The sequence below is a fragment of the Chlorocebus sabaeus genome, chromosome 4 (genome assembly GCF_047675955.1).
Source record: "Chlorocebus sabaeus isolate Y175 chromosome 4, mChlSab1.0.hap1, whole genome shotgun sequence".
NCBI classification, from domain to species: Eukaryota; Metazoa; Chordata; class Mammalia; order Primates; family Cercopithecidae; genus Chlorocebus; species Chlorocebus sabaeus.
Genome location: NC_132907.1, coordinates 50,782,277 through 50,805,984, shown reverse-complemented (window position 1 = coordinate 50,805,984; position 23,708 = coordinate 50,782,277).

Here is a 23,708-nt window from a genome sequence, read left to right as displayed (position 1 = left end):
GGGTCTGTAAACTGGCTCAAGCATGGGAATTGATTGAGGGGCCATAACTCTGTTGTTATGATTTGGCTTAGAGTTTTATTCATTTGACTTAGAACATTTCTGTTTACACAGATCAGGTAAGAATTCAGTAGGCTTCCTATCTATAACTTCTAGAAAAACATAATCAACTAGCCAACAACATAGGTATGCTCCAGTCAGACTGTTCTGATTGGAGTCTCTGCTTTGGTTCTCCTGTTCATCATGGTAACCATGGCCATCTTGCCTTTGGGGTTGAGTACTGCCCCTTGGCCTCTACTGTTATAGAATTCAGTTACTACCATTGCAGTTAGGTTTCCCAGTTTAGTGACTACAGTTCCCACTGTGTGGTCTGGCCTACAGAGAAGAGCAATCACAGTACTCATCAAGGATGCTAGCACAAATTTATTTCTATAATATTGGTGAAAGATATGTCTTCTGGATCGAGTATGGGTGAGTAGATCTTAAATGACAGAAACACTCTTACATTCCAGTTTCCCTAAGCCTTTGTATTCCTTCCTCTACATTAAACCAAGGCATGCCTGGCATTTTCACTTCCCTCACTGTGGGCTACCCTTTGTTCCATGTTTCAGTCAACCAACCAAATAAATTATTAGCACCTTTTAAAACTCTACTTCAATAGAGTCTGCATTTTGCAGTTCTTTTAACTATAATCCACTGTTATTATACTGAAGCCCTGTTTGTGTGGTTGTCAAGTGTGATGAAAAAACGGGTTCTACAATATTATGATTAAATATAACTTTTTTTTTTTTTTTTTTTTTTTTTGAGACGGAGTCTGGCTCTGTCACCCAGGCTGGAGTGCAGTGGCGGGATCTCTGCTCACCGCAAGCTCCGCCTCCCGGGTTTACGCCATTCTCCTGCCTCAGCCTCCGGAGTAGCTGGGACTACAGGCGCCCGCCACCTCGCCCGGCTAGTTTTTTTGTACTTTTTAGTAGAGACGGGGTTTCACCGTGTTAGCCAGGATGGTCTCGATCTCCTGACCTCGTGATCCGCCCGTCTCGGCCTCCCAAAGTGCTGGGATTACAGGCTTGAGCCACCGCGCCCGGCCTAAATATAACTTTTTAAATATGTCTCTGTCCCTGGGCTGTGACTCTCACAAATATTTCATAGCTTTTGTCCCACCTTAGGTGAAATAGCAAGGTTGGAGGGGGCTGTAGTATGGGAAATTTTCTCCCCAGGTCGAGTGAGGCTCTCTTAAACCCTTTTAAAGTCTTTCCCCCTGGAGAGTAGGCCTTTGTTACAAATAACATTCTGAGAATATTTCACAAAGGTTACTTTTCTCCTGCTGCCAGAACCATGAGATTTTTCTTGACTTTTCACTGTGAGAACCAGGTGGGAGTCTAGAAAGTAAAACCTATGAGTGTGGGTGATTTCCTGAAGCTGTGGCCTTCAGGAGCTTCTCACTCTCATGCTAGTCTACATTCAGACTCCAGCAATATGTCAAAATGACAATTTAAGTATTTCTACCAGTTTATGGTTCTAGTGTCTTCTGCCCCAGTTAAGCCATGGGATTATGACTCTGAATTTTCCTGCCTCTCCAGATCTCAGCGTGGCAGTTTCTGCAACCTCAGTTCTCTAGGAGTTTTAAGACAAGTTACTGATTTTCAGTTTGCTCAGCTTTTCCTTTGTTGTAAGGATGAAGGTGACAACTTTTAAACTCTTTACACATTGGAGCTAAACGCACAAATCTTCTCACCAAAAGCATATCAAAGGTAAAATTCTAAAAGATGGGTAATATAAAATAAAGATATAGAGAGGTGAGAATTCTTATACAGTGAGTCCTCACTTAATATTGTTGATTAGTTCTTGGAAACAGTAACTGTAAGCAAAATGATGTAATGAAAAACATTTTTTTCTCATCAATGTTACCACAAAAGGATGTTGAATGAAATGACATTATTCAAGGACCTGCTGAACAATGTTTTGCTTAAAGTTGTAGTTTCCAAGAACCTATCAACAAGATTAAGTATTAAGTAACAGTGCTATAGAGAGTATAAACAGGTACAGTAATTTTATAGACACCTGTCCGTCTTATTTATCTATTTAGGCTCTTTGAATCAGCAATTCCACTCCCTGGTATATAGCTGTACAAAAAGGATATTTATTAGAATGTTTATTTTGATGTGGTTTATAGCAGCTGAAAGTTATCAACATAGGTAACTGTCGCTGGAGGAATGGATAAGTAAAATATGGTGGAGGCAAACAATAGAATACTGTGCAGTAGTTAGAATCACCATGGACTGGATATTAAAAAAACAGTGTTGAAAAAGCTTGAAAGAGAATTATTTCTATACAAAGAATACTAAATAAAAGCATATATGAATATTTAAGGATGCATTTCAAATATATTAGAGTTGAGGTCCATGAATGGAACAAAAATGGGGATGGAAAACAAGGGGAAAAATAAAATAAACAGGAGAATAGCCTTGCATGGCTGATAGGATAATATGCTATGAACCCAAGAGTGTGATTAACTCAGCTTTTTGCAACAGAGTTCCAAAACACCAACCAGCCAACCAACCAATCAACCACCAAAAAAACAAAATTAAATAAGAATGCACTTTGAAAGCAAAGTCTAAAATAAATTTAGTGGTATGAAGTTGGGCTCTCTATATTTCTAGAAATCAGTGAAGCATAATATTAACATACTTATGGAGCTTGAATTTGCCTATATATTAGCCAAGAATTTGTATGGCTTGTTTTGCACTGTATGATGCAGTTGTATGTAGTTGGCAACTTTAAAACTGTTTAAAAGTGACAAAGAAAACAACTCTTGAGGGGTGCCCAAGATGGCCGAATAGGAACAGCTCCAGCCTCTGGCTCCCAGCATAAGTGACAGAAGATGGGTGATTTCTGCATTTTCAACTGGGGTACTGGGCTCATCTTACTGGGTTGTGTCGGTGAGTTGACGCTGGTCCGTGGGTGCAGCCCGACCATTGAGACCTGAAGCAGGGTGAGGCATCGCCTAACCTGGGAAGTGCAAGGGGGAAGGGAATTCCTTTTCCTAGCCAAAGGAAATTGAGACACACAACACCTGGAAAATCAGGTAGCTCCCACCCTAATACTACACTTTACAAAGGCTGTTAGCAAATGACAAACCAGGAGATTATGTCCCACACCTGGCCCAGAAGATCCCATGCCCACGGAGCTTCCCTCATTGCTAGCACAGCAGTCTGAGATCTAACTGCAAAGTGGCAGTGAGGCTGGGGGAGGGGCACCCGCCATTGCTGAAGCTTAAGTAGGTAAATGAAGCCTTTGGGAAGCTCAAATGGGGTGGAACCCACCACAGCTCAAGGAGGCTGTTGTGCCTTTGTAGACTCATCCTCTGGGGACAGGTCATAGCTAAACAAAAAGCAGCAGAAACCTTGGCAAAGGCAAAGGCCCCCATCTGACAGCTTTGAAGAGAGCAGTGGATGTCCCAGCATGGAGGTTGAGATCTGAGAACGGACAGACTGCCTGCTCAAGTGGGTCCCTGACCCCTGAGTAACCTAACTGGGAGACATTCCTCACTAGGTGCAGACTGACACCTCACACCTCACAGGGCAGAGTACACCCCTGAGCAAGAATCAGACAGCAACACTCGCTGTTCAGCAATACCTCTGTTGCTGATACCCAGGCAAACAGCATCTGGAGTGGACCTCCAGCACACTCCAACAGACCTACAGCTGAGGGTCCTGATTGTTAGAAGGAAAACTCACACACAGAAAGGACACCCACACCAAAACCCCATCAGTACATCACCAACATCAAAGACCAAAGGCAGATAAAACCACAAAGATGGGGGAAAAGCAGTGCAGAAAAGCTGGAAATTCAAAAAATCAGAGCACATCTCCCCCTCCAAAGGAATGCAGCTCATTGCCAGCAATGGAACAAAGCTAGACAGAGAATGACTTTGACAGGTCGAGAGAAGAAGGCTTCAGTAGATCAAACTTCTCAGAGCTAAAGGAGGAACTATGTAACCAGCGCAAAGAAACTAAAAACCTTGAAAAAAGATCTGATGAATGGCTAACTAGAATAACCAATGTAGAGAAGTCCTTAAAATAACTCATAGAGATGAAAACCATAACATGAGAACTACGTGACAAAAGCACAAGCTTCAGTAACAGATTCGATCATCTGGAAGACAGAGTAACAGCGATTGAAGATCAAATGAATGAAATGAAGCAAGAAGAGTAGTGTAGAGAAAAGAGTTAAAAAATAAATAAATAAAGCTTCCAAGAAATATGGGATTATGTGAAAAGACCAAATCTACATCTGATTGGGGTGCCTGAAAGTGACGGGGAAAGTGGAACCAAGTTGGAAAACACTCTGCAGGGTATCATCCAGCAGAACTTCCCCAACCTAGTAAGGCAGGCCAACATTCAAATTCAGGAAATACAGAAAATGCCACAAAGATACTCCTTGAGAAGAGCAACTCCAAGACACATAATTGTCAGATTCATCAAAACTGAAATGAAGGAAAAAATGTGAAGGGCAGACAGAGAGAAAGATCGGGTTACACATAAAGGGAAGCCCATCAGACTAGCAGCAGATCTCTCGGCAGAAACTCTACAAGCCAGAAGAGAGTGGGGACCAATATTCAACATTCTTAAAGAAAAGAATTTTCAACCCAGAATTTCAGATCCAGTCAAACTAAGTTTCAAAAATGAAGGAGAAATAAAATCCTTTACAAACAAGCAAATGTTTAGAGATTTTGTTACCACCAGGCCTGCCCTACAAGAGATCCTGAAGGAAACACTAAACATGGAAAGGAACAACAGGTACCAGCCATTGCAAAAACATGCCAAAATGTAAGGTACATTGATGCAAGGAAGAAACTGCATCAACTAACGAGCAAAATAACCAGCTAATATCATAATGACAGGATCAAGTTCACACATAACTATATTAACCTTAAATGTAAATGGAATAAATGGTCCAATTAAAAGACACAGACTAGCAAATTTGATAAAGAGTCAAGACCCATAAGTCTGCTGTATTCAGGAGACCCATCTCACATGCAGAGATACACATAGGCTCAAAATAAAGGGATGGAGGAAGTCTACCAAGCAAATGGAAAACAAAAAAAAAGCAGGGGTTGCAATGCTAGTCTCTAATAAAGCAGACTTTAAACCATCAAAGATCAAAAGAGACAAAGAAAGCCATTATATAATGGTAAACGGATCAATACATCAGGAAGAGCTAACTAACCTAAATATATATGCACCCAATACAGGAGCACCCAGATTCATAAAACAAGTCCTTAGAGACTTACAAAGAGACTTAGACTCCCATACGATAATAATGAGAGACTTTAACACCCCACTGTCAACATTAGACAGATCAACGAGACAGAAAGTCAACAGTGATATCCAGGAATTGATCTCAGCTCTGAACCAAGCAGACCTAATAGACATCTACAGAACTGTCCACCCCAAATCAACATAATATACATTCTTCTCAGCACCACATCACACTTAGTTCAAAATTGACCACATAGTTGGAAGTAAAGCACTCCTCAGCCAACATACAAGAACAGAAATTATGACAAACTGTCTCTCAGACTACACTGCAATCAAACTAGAACTCAGGACTAAGAAACTCAATTAAAACTGCTCAACTACATGGAAGCTGAACAACCTGCTCCTAAATGACTACTAGGTACATAACAAAATGAAGGCAGAAATAAAGATGTTCTCTGAAACCAAAGAGAACAAATATACAACATACCAGAATCTCTGGGACACATTTAAAGCAGTGTGTAGAGGGAAATTTATAGCACTAAGTGCTCACAAGAGAAAGCAGGAAAGATCTAAAATTGACACCCTAACATCACAATTAAAAGAACTAGAGAAGCAAGAGCAAACACATCCAAAAGCTAGCAGAAGGCAAGAAATAACTAAGATCAGAGCAGCACTGAAGGAGATAGAGACACAAAAAACCCTCGAAAAAATCAATGAGTTCAGGAGCTGGATTTTTGAAAAGATCAACAAAATGGATAGACTGCTAGCAAGAGTAATAAAGAAGAAAAGAGAGAAGAATCAAATAGACGCAATAAAAAATGATAAAGGCGATATCACCACCGACCCCACAGAAATACAAACTCTCATCAGAGAATAATATAAACACCTCTACGCAAATAAACTAGAAAATCTAGAAGAAATGGTAATTTCCTGGACACTTACACTCTCCTAAGATTCAACCAGGAAGAAGTTGATTCCCTGAATAGACCAATAGCAGGCTCTGAAATTGAGGCAATAATTAATAGCCTACCAACCAAAAAAAGTCCATGGCCAGACGAATTCACAGGGTAATTCTACCAGAGATACAAGGAGGAGTTGGTACCATTCCTTCTGAAACTATTCCAATCAATAGAAAAAGAGGGAATCCTCCCTAACTCATTTTATGAGGCCAAAAACATCCTGACATCAAAGCCTGACAGAGATACAACAACAACAAAAAATGAATTTTAGACCAATATCCCTGATGAACATTGATGCAAAAATCCTCAGTAAAATACTGGCAAACCAAATCCAGCAGCACATCAAAATGCTTATCCATGATCAAGTGGGCTTCATCCCTGGGATGCAAGGCTCGTTCAACGTATGCAAATCAATAAATGTAATCCAGCATGTAAACAGAACCAAAGACCAAAACCACATGATTATCTCAATAGATGCAGAAAAGGCCTTTGACAAAATTGAACAGCGCTTCATGCTAAAAACTCTCAATAAATTCATTATTGGTGGAACATATCTCAAAATAATAAGAGCTATTTATGACAAACCCAGAACCAATATCATATTGAATGGACAAAAACTGGAAGCATTCCCTTTGAAAACTGGCACAAGACAGGGATGCCCTCTCTCACCACTCCTATTCAACATAGTGTTGGAAATTCTGGTTAGGGCAATAAGGCAAGAGGAAGAAATAAAGGGTATTCATTTAGGAAAAGAAGAAGTCAAATTGTCCCTGTTTGCAGATGACATGATTGTATATTTAGAAAACTACATTGTCTCAGGCCAAAATCTCATTAAGATGATAAGCAACTTCAGCAAAGTCTCAGAACACAAAATCAATGTGCAAAATTCACAAGCACTCTTACACACCAGTAACACACAAACAGAGAGCCAAATCATGAAGGAACTCTCATTCACAATAGCTTCAAAGAGAATAAAATATCTAGGAATCCAAATTACAAGAGATGTAAAGGACCTCTTTAAGGAGAATTACAAACCACTGCTCAGTGAAATTAAAGAGGACACTAACAAATGGAAGAACATACCATGCTCTTGGATCAATATTTTGAAAATGGCCATACTGCCTAAGGTAATTTATAGATTCAGTGCCATCCTCATTAAGCTACCAATGACTGTCTTCACAGAATTGGAGAAAACTGCTTTAAAGTTCATATGGAACCAAAAAAGACCCTGCATTGCCAAGACAATCCTAAGCCAAAAGAACAAAGCTAGAAGCATCATGCTACCTGACTTCAAACTATACTACAAGGCTGCAGTAACCAAAACAGCATGGTACTGATACCAAAACAGAGATATACACCTATGGAACAGAACAGAGCCCTCAGAAATAATACCACACATCTACAAGTGTCTGATCTTTGACAAACCTAATAAAAACAATAAATGGGGAAAGGATTCTCTATATAATAAATGGTGCTGGGAAAATTGACTAGTCATAAGTAGAAAGCTGAAATTGGATCCTTTCCTTACTCCTTATATGGAAATTAATTCAAGATGGATTAGAGACTTAAATGTTAGACCTAACACCATAAAAACCCTAGAAGAAAACCTAGGGAATACCATTCAGGACATAGGCATGGGCAAGGACTTCATGTCTAAAACACCAAAAGCAATGGCAACTAAAGCCAAAATTGACAAATGGGATCTCATTAAACTAAAGAGTTTCTGCATAGCAAAAGAAACTACCATCAGAGTGAACAGGCAACCTACAGAATAGGAGAAAATTCTTGCAATCTACTCATCTGACAAAGGGCTAATATCCAGAACCTATAAAGAACGCAATCAAATTTACAAGAAAAAAGCAAACAACCCCATCAAAAAGTGAGCAAAGGATATGAACAGACACTTCTCAAAAGAAGACATTCATGCAGCCAACAGACACATGAAAAAATGCTCATCATCACTCACCATCAGAGAAATGCAAATCAAAACCACAATGAGATACCATCTCATACCAGTTGGAATGGCAATCATTAAAAAATCAGGAAACAACAGGTGCTGGAGAGGATGTGGAGGAATAGGAACACTTTTACACTCTTGGTGGGACTGTAAACTAGTTCAACCATTGAGTAAAACAGTATGGCAATTCTTCAAGTATCCAGAACTGGAAATACCATTTGACCCAGCCATCCCATTACTGGGTATATACCCAAAGGATTATAAGTCATGCTGCTATAAAGACACATGCATATTTATGTTTATTGTGGCACTATTTACAATAGCAAAGATTTGGAATCAACCCAAATGTCCATCAGTGACAGACTGGATTAAGAAAATGTGGCACATATACACCATGGAATACTATGCAGCTATAAAAAAGGACGAGTTTGTGTCCTTTGTAGGGCCATGGATGCAGCTGGAAACCATCATTCTCAGCAAACTATCTCAAGAACAGAAAACAAAATACCAGATGTTCTCACTCATGGGGGGAATTGACCAATGAGATCACTTGGACACAGGAAGGGAAACATCACATATGAGGTCTTATTGTGTGGACTGGGCTGGGGGGAGGGATAGCATTAGGAGATATACCTAATATAAATGATGAGTTAATGGGTGCAGCACACCAACATGGCACATGTGTACATATGTAAAAAACCTGCACGTTGTGCACATGTACCCTAGAACTTAAAGTTATTAAAAAAAAAAAAAAAAAAAGAAAACAACTCTTTCTGGGATTAGATTTTACTTAGGTTTTTTTTTTTTTTTTTACATTTATTTAGCATATGTGGAATAGGGATAAGTTGGACAGTCCTAAATTGGTTCACTTACTGCCAGTTTGGCCAAGGGTAAAATTTCCTATCATGTCACCATTATCTCTCATGGTGGCCAAGTCTATCATTCTCCATATGAAGGGTTTACATGTATCCTGTTGGACTGCAGTTATTCACAGGAGAGCACCGCTACATAAATTAGACAATAGAATCAGAACCCTCTGAATCTAGGTCTCTGACTACAAAACCCACAATTTTTCCCTTTGTCCTGCTACCTCTGTTTAGTTATTTTAAAATATTAATTTTTCTCTGATTGTAAAAGTAGGATGTATTAAAAAAACATAAAGATGAAAACAGAAATCACCAATATTCCCACATTCTTTAGGCCCAGTATGTTAGCCACTAGCCATGAGTGGCTATTGAGCACTTGGAAAATGGCTTTTCTGAGATGAGATATGCTGTAATTATAAAATACATGCCAAATTTTAAAGACTTAGTTTGAAAAAATCCTATTAGTAATTTTTATATTAATTACATGTGAAAATGATAATATTTTAAACATATTGAGTTAAATAATTATATTATTAAAATAATTTTACCTATTTCTTACTTTTTTAATGTGGATATTAGAAAATTAAAAATTACATATGTGGCTTACAACATATTTCTTTTTTTTTTTTTTTTTTTTTGAGATGGAGTCTTGCTCTGTCACCAGGCTGGAGTGCAGTGGTGTGATCTCGTCTCACTGCAACCTCTGCCTCCCGGGTTCAAGCGATTCTTCTGCCTCAACCTCCCAGGTAGCTGGGACTACAGGCGCATACCACCATACCTGCCTAATTTTTGTAATTTTAGTAGAGACGGGGTTTCACCATGTTGGCCAGGATGATCTCTATCTCCTGACCTCGTGATCTGCCTAATGTGTAGTTCTTCACTGTCTTGTGACATATTTCTTTTAGGGATTAATTTGTCCACCTAGCGATGATTTTTCTCAATGTGCTACTGTCTCAAATATAAGCTTATAATCAAAATTAAGGAGAGAATAATATGTGCCATGTCTCCTTAGCTCTTAGCATAGGAAAAACTAGTTGAGGTTATTCATAGAATAAGATTAATATTCATGTGGTAAAAAGCAAGCAGAGGGACAGTAAAATCTAATTAGTGAGTAAGAAAACTTTCCATATGCTATTAGAAGAGAATTCTTATTGCTGGTGATGTTGCAGGACTCTTAAAATGTTAGAACCTCTTATTTTCTCCTTTTGTCTATAGTAGTTAACTAACTATTTCGCTAGTCCAATCTTATGACATAAGCACATTTTTGGTATGATAAACACTAAAAATATCTGGCTGCAGAAGTTACTAATATTAGTAAATCTATAAATGCACCAATTCTTACAACCAATGTCCTTAAATTTTTTCTTTTTTTTTTTTGTTTTTTTTTTTGATTTTTTTTTAAAATTTATTTATTATTATTATACTTTAAGTTGTAGGGTACATGTGCATAACGTGCAGGTTTGTTACATATGTATACTTGTGCCATGTTGGTGTGCTGCACCCATCAACTCGTCATTTACATCAGGTATAACTCCCAGTGCAATCCCTCCCCCCTCCCGCCTCCCCATGATAGGCCCCGGTGTGTGATGTTCCCCTTTCCGAGTCCAAGTGATCTCATTGTTCAGTTCCCACCTAGTATATACTTAGTAGGGATGAATGAAAACAGTGTTTTTAAGAAAACAATATTTTTAAGTAAAATGCCCCCAAAATTTATACTACTTGTGATGAATTGTCTTAATAGGAAAATAAGTGTGATAGTTTAAATCATTTTAAAAGGTAGTACATTTAACAGAGCTAACCATTTATATATTAACTGATAAATAGAAAGCAAAGACCCAAGGAACATTGGCAATTAAGTGCATGAATAAGGACTAGAAAGATGTAGAATCTTTTACTTTTTGATGAAAAATGATATTCTGGCAATAAATACATTTTATGCCAATTGATTTATTTCATCATAGATCTCTCAGCTTATTTTTCTGATCCACCCCAAACATTAGTGACTGGTCAATTAAATCAACACTTTTTAAGTACCAAACATTAAGTAATTCATGCATTTATCAAAAAAATCATGTGCCAAACATCTACTATGTACACAATACTCTTTTAATTTCAGTAAGGAATACAATTAGACATAAATTATTTTGTGTCTTAGGGGAATTTACAATCTCCTAGGGAAAGAAGAAGATATTAGATCAATTGATGAAAATTAGGCTAAGTTAAGAGATTAGTGAGAATAATGAATATTATCAGCTAATGAATAGCCTGTATGGGAAAGAAAGAGAAACACTATGAGTTGGGCTAGTCAAGAAAAACATCAAATTGAGAATGGAGGCATGGAATTCATGAACAGCTTTGCACAACTTTCATAATATCTATGAATACATTGGTTCTAGAAATCCTCTACTCTAACCTAATTTTACTGATGAAGAAATTGAGGCCCAAAGAACATAAGAAATTTGACTTAGGTTGCAGTCAGATAGGATCTACAGTGGAACTGGAATTCAGTTTCCCAGACTATTGTTGCAAGGTGCTTTCTGTTTGAGGAATTTAAGAGATGAACTCACAGACCAGCACAACCTTTGTTGTTAATCTTTCTTTTATTGCTAAAATTTCTTTCAGATTTTCAAAATTTTAGGTTTGAAGTTACAGTTTTGTTTTCTGTTCAAAATTGCTTTACTGTTTACTGAGAAAAGGCATGACCATTTATGTGCCATTTTGCTGTACTGTGAAAGTGATTTTCACTGAAGGTAGGATGAATTTGCAATTTAAAATAAGGCTATGTAAAAGAAAATGTTTCAATTTTGTCATCCCTTCACTCTTGTCCTTGACCTTTCATGATTCTAGTGACCCCCATTTTTTTCTTCCTCCAGGAAGAGATCTTTCAGCAGCTCTCATACATGCCTGCATTTTCTTGACAAAAACTACCATGAAAGCAGTGTTTGAAAAGTTCAGTACGGCCTCCAATCTCAGGCTTTATCTTTGAAATTTTGCACACTGAGTTAAAATATTGCTACATTTGTGGCCTGGGATCATCCCCGCTAATTCCATATGAAGTATGAGTGCCAAAGAACTCTTAGAACTCCCCTTGTGAATTTGCTTGGTGAGCGGTTCTGGACTTGGCGGTTTAATCTCTCCATCAGGATCAACGTGATCCTGCGTTAAAGCCAAGGTCAAATGGGATAAGCAATTGAACTTTCTCCTTCGTTTTTCGTGGCTCGTTGAAACATGTAACCTTTATAGGCTTGGTTTCTGCTTTGGAGAGGAATCTGAAGTCCAAGCAGATGTTTCTTTCCTTCTTTTGAAAACCTCTTTTCATTTTACTAGGCATGATGTCAAAGAAGCAATTGGGGGTAGATTAGGTAGGAGGTGGAAGGTCAGTGTTTTCTTTGCTAATGTTGCAAAATAAGAAGTTTTTGTGTTTGTTTATTTTTCTTTTTGCCAGTTCGGCCACTGAGAGCGAGTTGTTGATTCTAAAGACATAGATTTCCTTCTTGTGTGTCAGCAATGGCTGTGGAGTCAAGGTATGTGCAGCCAAACCAGGGCAGCAGCCATCTGATCCCTTTAGATTGTTAGAAAATAAAACCCTTAAGCAACCAACTGCCACATTTTAAGGGTTTTCCCTCTAATGCAATCAATGTATTAGACATTCTTCCACAAAATAATATTTTTTGTTACAAATAACCTATGAATAAAACAGTAGTTGAGCTGGTGTTCTTCTTCTAATGTAATTCTCTTTTCTTAAGTGAACCACCATGCATGCAGTGTCTTTAACTACAAATGACATTTATGGCCGACTTTACAGCTCTGTCATTTCATGTGGCTCACTAACAAGACCCTTAACATAACTGTTCTTTAATAACCTCAAGTGTTCGGCCTTCTGCTTCAGAAGAGCGTGTGGGACAACCTATCAAACTGGCTGTGATGTCCGAAGGCAGAATACTATACGTTCAATTCTGCCTTTCTCTGCCTGGAGGCAGTAGTCTAAAACCTCCAATTCATATTTTCTGAGAATATCTGGAAAGTACTGCTAAATCTTTGACTGAGCAGATGGTATGACATAGGTAATTAGACAGAAGAGGGATTTTCAATCCTCAATGCATATTAGAATTACATGGTGAGTGTTTAAGAAATACTGTTGTCTAGATTTCAAGTCCCCTTCTGACTGAATTGAGGTGAGAGAAGAGTGATGTTGAGGTAGTGAAGGTGGGAGAAGAGTAATGTCAATTCTTTTTAAAAGATCCTAGACGACTTTAATGGATCAAGACTGAGAACCATAGCAGCTAGAGGATGTAGACGCTACTTCCTATATTAGGGCATTTTGATTGGCAAAAATAGATTCTCCTTTCAGAGAAGAAAAACAAAAACAAAAAATCATTTCTTTTCACACTATTTTCAACCCCATATTTGACAAGTTGAAAAGTTTTGATGAAACTAAAATCAAACCTGTGTTTTATTCTTCACAAACAAAAAATGTATAGTGACATACTAACTATTTCTATTAAGAGAGTTTGCTCTTTGGGTCTGGACTGCAAGTTATAATGAATCTATAGAAAATGTTTGTAAATATGAACCAATAAATTCTACTTTTTGCCTAAGCTAATTTGACTTCCTTCTGCCATTTGCAATTAAAAGATATCTGTCAAGATATGCAATACACAGTTTTTTTTTGTTTTTGTTTTTGTTTTTTTTTAAAGACACGGAGAAAATGAGATTGGTGATTGGAAACAAGTGAAGCCTTCATATGAGTGATACTACATAAGCTGGAAGAATTTAGATTGTCTTAAGAGAGAGAAAAGAGTGAGAAGTAATTCACTAATTTAACTGGATCTTCATACAGATGATGAAGTAAGTTTTTTAGTTTGCAAAACAAACAAACAAACAAAAAATAGATTCCTTCTATAAGTACAGTGGTAGGTACTAAAGATACAGCAACTATTAAACTGTTATTATTTCTTAACCAGGACTTCAGAGGTTTCTGACACTGCGCCTTTCTATTTTTTTGAGTATTTTACACTTTTTAAGTGTTTTTGATTTGAGCATATGAATGTCCTCTGCTAATATCTGAAATTATGCATTTTAGTTGGACTATGAGCTCCTTGAAGGTGGTTTAATGACTTTTGATCTTGTTCTTTGCAATGTGTAGCACAGTGCTTGGCCCATAGTAGGCACTTAATAAATACTTCTCAAATGACTTTTTAAACCAAGACAAATCATAAATAACTGCTTGATATAAGATGGAGAACTAGCTCATCTTATATTAGTTGACTATTAGTTGGATGTATATTAGTTGGATATTAATTGAATTAATTAGTTGGATAATTAATTAGCTGGATATTAACTGAATTCAGCCTTCACAAGACTGAAGACAATGTATTTAAAAAACTATTCAGAAACCTAATGGTAGTTCTAAATGCAGAGATAAGAAGATCTAGAATGAGATAATTAACTGAACAAGTTCCTGAAGATCTTTAAGAAGTTCTGACAATTTCTCACTTAGTTTTAAGTACAGACTTTATGCCAGTATAGTATGATGGCAAAAGCATGGGCTCTGGACTCAGATATACTCACCCTCAAACCATACCTCTGCCATTCACTAGCAAGATGACCTTAAACAGATTACTTAGTTTTTGTCAGATTCCATTTTATCATGCATAAATGAAGAATACAATCATATTGACATTATAGGACTATGAAGCACTTTTGAGTTGCTAATGTGCAGTATATGTAATTGGTGGCTAATATTGTTATTTGGCTATTTTCATAGATCTCTGGAAAAGACAAGTCTGTGAAGGATGGTCTAAGTGAGTGGCTGTTTTGTGCATTTTCTGGGCATGCACTGGGGACCTCCCCTCTCTGAGTCATTATAAATCAAGAAAACGCTATAAAGATCTAATGCAAAGCTGTTATTGTAATTTAGCTCCTCACCTTTGTGTAGAGATAGCCTGGTGTAGAGGAAAGAGGGTGGAGATTGGTATCTGATGCCCTAGGTTTGAGTCCCAGCTTTGACACTTACTATTTCCTTACCTGCATAATATGGGCTGTAATTCCCTGTGGTCCACCTATCGAAGTTGCTATGGGCAATAATCACAGAGCCAGTGAGAAACTAATTTTTCCATTGCAGAAAGCTGCTCAATTTAATTATTTAAAAAAGGAGAGGACATTCCCATTTCTCTAAGTTAGAAAAATCTGGAAATAAAAGGGTATGTTCATTTGTTTGCATTGCTATAAAGGAATACTTGAGTCTCAATAATTTCTAAAGAAAAGAGATTTATTTGTCTCACAATACTGCAGACTGCACAAGAAGTGCAATGCCAGCATTTGCTTCTGATGAGGGCTTCAAGAAGCTTAAATTCATGGTGGAAGGCAAAGGGGAGTCTTCCACTCCATGTGTGTCACATGGAGAGATGGGGTAAGAGAGAGAGGTGGAGGTGCCAGCCTCTTTTAAACAACCAAATCTCTCATGAACTTACTACTGCAAGGAGATAATCACGACCTTCATGAGAGATCTGCCACCATTTCCCAAACACCTCCCACAAAGCCCCACCTCTAATACTGGGGATTACATTTCTTTTTTTTTCTTTCTTTTTTTTTTTTTTTTTAATTATACTTTTAGTTCTAGGGTACATGTGCATAACATGCAGGTTTGTTACATATGTATACTTGTGCCATGTTGGTGTGCTGCACCCATCAACTCGTCATTTACATCAGGTATAACTCCCAATGCAATCCTTCCCCCCTCCGCCTCCCCATCATAGGCCCCAGTGTGTGACATTCCCCTTCCCGAGTCCAAGTGATCTCATTGTTCAGTTCCCACCTATGAGTCAGAACATGTGGTGTTTGGTTTTCTGTTCTTGTGATAGTTTGCTGAGAATGATGGTTTCCAGCTGCATCCATGGCCCTACAAAGGACACAAACTCATCCTTTTTTATGGCTGCATAGTATTCCATGGTGTATATGTGCCACATTTTCTTAATCCAGTCTGTCACTGATGGACATTTGGGTTGATTCTAAGTCTTTGGTATTGTGAATAGTGCCACAATGAACATACGTGTGCATGTGTCTTTATAGCAGCATGATTTATAATCCTTTGGGTATGTACCCAGTAATGGGATAGCTGGGTCATATGGTACTTCTAGTTCTAGATCCTTGAGGAATCATCATACTGTTATCCATAACGGTTGAACTAGTTTACAATCCCACCAACAGTGTAAAAGTGTTTCTATTTCTCCACATCCTCTCCAGCACCTGTTGTTTCCTGAATTTTTAATGATTTCCATTCTAACTGGTGTGAGATGGTATCTCATTGTGGTTTTGATTTGCATTTCTTTGATGACCAGTGATGATGAGCATTTTTACATGTGTTTGTTGGCTGTATGCATGTCTTCTTTTGAGAAGTGTCTGTTCATATCCTTTGCTCACTTTTTGATGGGGTAGTTTAGTTTTTTCTTGTAAATTTGTTTGAGCTCTTTGTAGGTTCTGGATATTAGCTCTTTGTCAGATGAGTAGATTGCAAAAATTTTCTCCCATTCGGTAGATTGCCTATTCACTCTGATGGTAGTTTCTTTTGCTGTGCAGAAGCTCTTTAATTTAATTAGATCCCATTTGCCAATTTTGGCTTTTGTTTCCTTTGCTTTTGGTGTTTTAGACATGAAATCCTTGCCCATGCCTATGTCCTGAATGGTATTACCTAGGTTTTCTTCTGGGTTTTTATGGCATTAAGTCTAACATTTAAGTCTGTAATCCATCTTGAATTAATTTTCATATAAGGAGTAAGGAAAGGATCCAGTTTCAGCTTTCTACTTAAGGCTAGCCAATTTTCCCAGCACCATTTATTAAATAGGGAATCCTTTCCCCATTTCTTGTTTTTGTCATGTTTGTAAAAGTTTAGATGACTGTAATGTGTGGTATTATTTCTGAGGACTCTGTTCTGTTCCATTGGTCTATATGTCTGTTTTGGTACCAGTACCATGCTGTTTTGTTTACTGTAGCCTTGTAGTATAGTTTGAAGTCAGGTAACGTGATACCTCCAGCTTTGTTCTTTTGACTTAGGATTGACTTGGCAATGAGAGGTCTTTTTTGGTTCCATATGAACTTTAAAGCTTCTTTTTTTTCCAATTCTGTGGAAAACTCATTGGTAGCTTGATGGGGTTGGCATTGAATCTATACATTACCTTGGGCAGTATGGCCATTTTCACAATATTGATTCTTCCTATCAATGAGCATGATATGTTCTTCCATTTGTTTGTGTCCTCTTTTATTCCACTGAGCAATGGTTTGCAGTTCTGCTTGAAGAGGTCCTTTACATCCCTTGTAAGTTGGATTCCTAGGTATTTTATTCTCTTTGAAGCAATTGTGAATGGAACTCATTAATGATTTGGCTCTCTGTTTGTGTGTTACTGGTGTATAAGAATGCTTGTGATTTTTGCACATTAATTTTGTATCCTGAGACTTTGCTGAAGTTTCTTATCAGCTTAAGGAGATTTTGGGCTGAGATGATGCGGTTTTCTCAATATACAATCATGTCATCTGCAAACAGGGACAATTTGACTTCTTCTTTTCTTAACTGAATACCCTTGATTTCTTTCTCTTACCTTATTGCCCTAGCCAGAACTTCCAACACTAGGTTGAATAGGAGTGGTGAGAGAGGGCATCCCTGTCTTGTGCCAGTTTTCAAAGGTAATGCTTCCAGTTTTTGCCCATCCAGTATGATGTTGGCTGTGGGTTTTTTGAAAATAGCTCTTATTATTTTGAGATATGCCCCATCAATACTGAATTTATTGAGAATTTTTTGCATGAAGGGCTGTTGAATTTTGTCAAAGGCCTTTTCTGCATCTCTTGAGATAATCATGTGTTTTTTGTCTTTGGTTCTGTTTATATGCTGGATTACATTTATTGACTTGCATATGTTGAACCAGCCTTGCATCCCAGGGATGAAGCCCACTTGATCATGGTGGATAAGCTTTTTGATGTGCTGCTGGATTCTGTTTGCCAGTATTTTATTGGGGATTTTTGCATCGATGTTCATCAGGGATATTGCTCTAACATTCTCTTTTTTTGTTGTGTCTCTGCTAGGCTTTGGTATCAAGATGATGTTGGCCTCATAAAATGAGTAAGGGTGGATTCCCTCTTTTTCTATTGATTGGAATAGTTTCAGAAGGAATGGTACCAGGTCCTCCTTGTACCTCTGGTAGAATTCAGCTGTGAATCCGTCTGGTCCTGGACTTTTTTTGGTTGTTAGGCTATTAATTATTGCCTCAATTTCAGAGCCTACTATTGGTCTATTCAGGGAATCAACTTCTTCCTGGTTTAGTCTTGGGAGAGTGTAAGTGTCCAGGAAATTATCCATTTCTTCTAGATTTTCTAGTTTATTTTCATAGAGGTGTTTATAGTATTCTCTGATGGTAGTTTGTATTTCTGTGGGGTCAGTGGTGATATCCCCTTTATGATTTTTTATTACATCTATTTGATTCTTCTCTCTTTTATTCTTTATTAGTCTTGCTAGAGATCTATCTATTTTGTTGATCTTCTCAAAAAACCAACTGGATTCATTGATTTTTTTGGAGGGTCTTTTGTGTCTCTATCTCCTTCAGTTTTGCTCTGAGCTTAGTTATTTCTTGCCTTCTGCTGGCTTTTGAATGTGTTTGCTCTTGCTTCTCTAGTTCTTTTAATTGTGATGTTAGGATGTCAATTTTAGATCTTTCCAGCTTACTCTTGTGGGCATTTAGTGCTATAAATTTCCCTCTACATGGTGCTTTAAATGTGTCCCAGAGATTCTGGTATGTTGTATCTTTGTTCTCTTTGGTTTCAAAGAACATTTTTATTTCTGCCTTCATTTCATATGTACCCAGTAGTCATTCAGGAGCAGGTTGTTCAGTTTCCATGTAGTTGAGCAGTTTTGATTGAGTTTCTTAGTCCTGAGTTCTAGTTTGATTGCAGTGTAGTCTGAGAGACAGTTTGTCATAATTTCTGTTCTTGTATGTTGGCTGAGGAGTGCTTTACTTCCAACTATGTGGTCAATTTTGAACTAAGTGTGATGTGGTGCTGAGAAGAATGTATATTCTGTTGATTTGGGGTGGAGAGTTCTGTAGATGGCTATTAGTTCTCCTTGCTGCAGAGATGAGTTCAATTCCTAGATATCCTTGTTAACTTTCTGTCTTGTTGATCTCTCTAATGTTGACAGTGGGGTGTTGAAGTCTCCCATTATTATTGTATGGGAGTCTAAATCTCTTTGTAAGTCTCTAAGGACTTGCTTTATGAATCTGGGTGCTCGTGTATTGGTTGCATATATATTTAGGATAGTTAGCTCTTCCTGTTGAATTGATCCCTTTACCATTATGTAATGGCCTTCTTTATCTCTTTTGGTCTTTGATAGTTTAAAGTCTGTTTTATCAGAGACTAGGATTGCAACCCCTGCTTTTTTTTTTTTTTTTTCCATTTGCTTGATAGATCTTCCTCCATCCCTTTACTTTGAGCCTATGTGTGTCTCTGCATGTGAGATGGGTCTCCTGAATACAGCAAACTGATGGGTCTTGACTCTTTATCCAGTTTGCCTATCTGTGTCTTTTAATTGGACCGTTTAGTCCATTTACATTTAAGATTAAGATTGTTATGTGTTAACTTGATCCTGTCATTATGATATTAACTGGTTATTTTGCTCGTTAGTTGATGCAGTTTCTTCCTAGCATCGATGGTCTTTACATTTTGGCATGTTTTTGCAATGGCTGGTATTGGTTGTTCCTTTCCATGTTTAGTGCTTCCTTTAGTATCTCTTGTAAGGCAGGCCTGGTGGTAACAAAATCTCTAAGGATTTGCTTATCTGTAAAGGATTTTATTTCTCCTTCACTGATGAAACTTAGTTTGGCTGGATATGAAATTCTGGGTTGAAGAATGTTGAATATTGGCCCCCAGTCTCTTCTGGTTTGTAGAGTTTCTGCCGAGAGATCTGCTGTTAGTCTGATGGGCTTCCCTTTGTGGGTAACCCGACCTTTCTCTCTTGCTGCCTTTAACAGTTTTTCCTTCATTTCAACTTTAGTGAATCTGACTGTTATGTGTCTTGGAGTTGCTCTTCTCGAGGAGTATCTTTGTGGCATTCTCTGTATTTCCTGAATTTGAATGTTGGCCTGCCTTACTAGGTTGGGGAAATTCTCCTGGATGATATCCTACAGAATGTTTTCCAGCTTGGTTCCATTTTCCCCCTCCCTTTCAGGCAGCCCAATCAGTCGTAGATTTGGTCTTTTCACATAATCCCATACTTCTTGAAGGCTTTATTCATTTCTTTTTCCTCTTTTTTCTTTAGACTTCTCTTCTCACTTCCTTTCATTCATTTGATCCTCAATCGCTGATACTCTTTTTTCCAGTTGATCAAGTCAGTTACTGAACCTGTGCATTTTTCATGTATTTCTCGTGTCATGGTGTTTGTCTTTGTCAGTTCGTTTATGGCCTTCTCTGCATTGATTATTCTAGTTATTCATTCTTCCATTCTTTTTTCAAGATTTTTTTTTTCTTTGCGCTGGGTACATAGTTCTTCCTTTAGCTCTAAGAAGTTTGTTGGACTGAAGTCTTCTTCTCTCAACTCGTCAAAGTCATTCTCGTCCACCTTTGTTCTGTTACTGGTGATGAGCTGGGTTCCTTTGGAGGAGGATATGTGCTCTTATTTTTTGAATTTCCAGCTTTTCTGCCCTGCTTTTTTCCCATCTTTGTGGTTTTATCTGCCTTTGGTCTTTGATGATGGTGACATACTGATGGGGTTTTGGTGTGGGTGTCCTTCCTATTTGTTAGTTTTCCTTCTAACATTCAGGACCCTCAGCTGTAGGTCTGTTGGAGATTGCTTGAGGTCCACTCCAGACCCTATTTTCCTGGGTATTAGCAGCAGAGGCTGTAGAAGATAGAATATTGCTGAACAGTGAGTGTACCTGTCTGATTCTTACTTTGCAAGCTTTGTCTCAGGTGTATATCCCGCCGCGTGAGGTGTGGGGTGTCAGTCTGCCCCTAGTGGGGGATGTCTCCCATTTAGGCTACTCAGGGGTCTGGGACCCACGTGAGCATGCAGTCTGTCTGTTCTCAGATCTCAACCTCCATGTTGGGAGATCCACTGCTCTCTTCAAAGCCCTCAGACAGGGTCTTTTGCATCTGCAGAGGTTTCTGCCGCTTTTTTTGTTTGTTTGTTTAGCTGTGCCCTGTCCTCAGAGGTGGAGTCTACAGAGACAGGCAGGACTCCTTGAGCTGCGGTGGGCTCCACCCAGTTCGAGCTTCCCAGTGGCTTTGTTTACCTTCTTAAGCCTCAGCAATGGCAGGCGCCCGTCCCCCAGCCTCCCTGCTGCCTTGCCTTTAGATCACAGACTGCTGTGCTAGAAATGAGGGAGGCTCCCTGGGTGTGGGCCTCTCCCAGCTAGGTATGGGATATAATGTTCTGGTGTGCTGTTTGCTAAGACCTTTGGTAAAGCACAGTATTGGGGTGGGAGTTAACCGATTTTCCAGGTGTTGTGTGTCTCAGTTCCCCTGGCTAGGAAAACGGATTCCCTTCCCCCTTGCACTTCCCAGGTGAGGTGATGCCTCCCCTGCTTCAGTTCTCGCTGGTCTGGTCGGGCTGCAGCAGCTGACCAGCACCTATTGTCCGGCACTCCCTAGTAAGATGAACTCTGTACCTCAGTTGAAAATGCAGAAATCACCCGTCTTCTGTGTTGCTTGCACTGGGAGCTGGAGACTGGAGCTGTTCCTATTCGACCATGTTGCTTTGCCCCCTGAGGATTACATTTCAACATGAGATTTGGAGGGGACAAACATCCAAACTATCAAAGGATCTGATCATTCAGATTTGATCCAGAGATGACAAGTATGCCATGGAAGATACAGTAGAGAAGATGCCATTCAATTTATTGTATCTTTTATTTGGAATTAACATTGGGAATCAACATGAAGTTCAAAAGTATCTTTGGCTGCATATAAACAGGGATGACAAAATAGTCTATGATCTTATACGTAACAACAAAATTCTCACTTGAGCACAGTGACCCACCAAATTATTTCTTTATTTGGAGGTAATTACCTACCTTGCGGCTGACATGTTTATAAAGCAAAAACAAAGCATTTAGTTTCCATTTGCTTTTGTTTAAATTTGTTTCCCACTGTCTTACCCTGGGTCGAAAGAAACCCTACCCATAATAGGAATGGCATGGAGCTATTTTTAAAAAACGCAAGCCAGAGGAGGAGCGAGGATTGAAGAACCACCACTGCAGAAGTAAACAGTATCTACTTTTAAGACGACTTTCATAACAATGGGACCTGCAGAAAGCCTCCCACCTGCTGCAGGCAGGGCATCACTGCCCTTTGTTCCACAGCTGCATGTGTCCACCCACCAAAGGCACCTCTTGCTACATCTACTTCCTACACCAGGAATGTTTACTTTTCTCCTGGTGTGCAGGTTTGGATACACTTTCTTTCTGGAAATAAATCAAAGTCAGTCTCTGGCCTGTGGTCTAGAGGGCAGAAGAGTTTAGTCATAGCTTGGTCCAACTCCTGAGCAATGATATTAAGCTTATAATTTCTGAAATGTTTATGTTAGCTCTAGCTATGCCATTTACTGCAATTGTTGACACTAACACTGTTCGGTCCAGATGAGAGAACAAGATCAGCAACTAAGATTGTTTTGGATTGTAAGTTCTACTCACAGATGTCCTCAAACTAATGAAAGCCAGAGTGTATTGCTTTCTCTGAGCACATGACCAGATAGCCAAGGTTGTTGCAAACATTCAGGACAGCTTTATTTTCCAAGGTTAACAGTTATTGGGGGGAAAATAATGTGAAAATAATGTGTAAGAGGTAACTTGCTTTCTGGAGCATATTTCAGAGGCCCCTCAAAACATATTTAAAAAAGAGTGCTGTATTTGGTAGTGTCTGCTTTGCAAGTACTTTTAAATCTCCAAGGATGTAAATCGTTTGTGGTACGTAAAACCAGCATTGAATTCAAGTAGTTTTCAGTCAGCTAAAAAAGTTGCTTTATTTTTACAACAATTTTGGCTCTTGTAGACATGGTTTTGGAGCATAAATCGCCTGGTCTTAGAAATATGCATAGAAAGAACCTTGCTTCGTTTTTCCTTTTGGCTTTCATTTGTTTAATATTATACTAATGGACAAGTTGGGCCAACTAAAGAGACAGAAAAAGAGGCAAGTTAGGAGAAGGGTGATTTTAATTAACTCTTTTTAAAGCTGCTGAAATCTGCCCCTTGAATTGGCAATGCTTTACCATTAGAACCAGACTCTGAAGAATCTTGAACTATTCTTTCACTTTAGATTTTTTAAAAAGGAATTTATTTAACAAGAAAGGAATGATTTCTGTGCAAAGTTTTCTGTATTGCTCTTGAGTGATAGGTATAGTTTTTTATCTTTACTTGAATAAAATGATGTGACATTGGTGGACCGCATAGGCTTTACTCTGTGATAGCAGTGTTACGACGGGAAGCTGATACATACAACAAAAACTATTTTCAACCCTCATGCCATGGATGCTGTATGCTTTGCAATAGGATGATAATGCAGCAAAGGAATTTGGATGGTACCTTGGGGTTTGCTATAATAGGATTGCAAATGCATCTGTCTAATTAGGGATTTTGTTCTAATCTACTAAGCTTGAATTGTTGAACATTTGATGTCTGAGACAGGCTTGTTT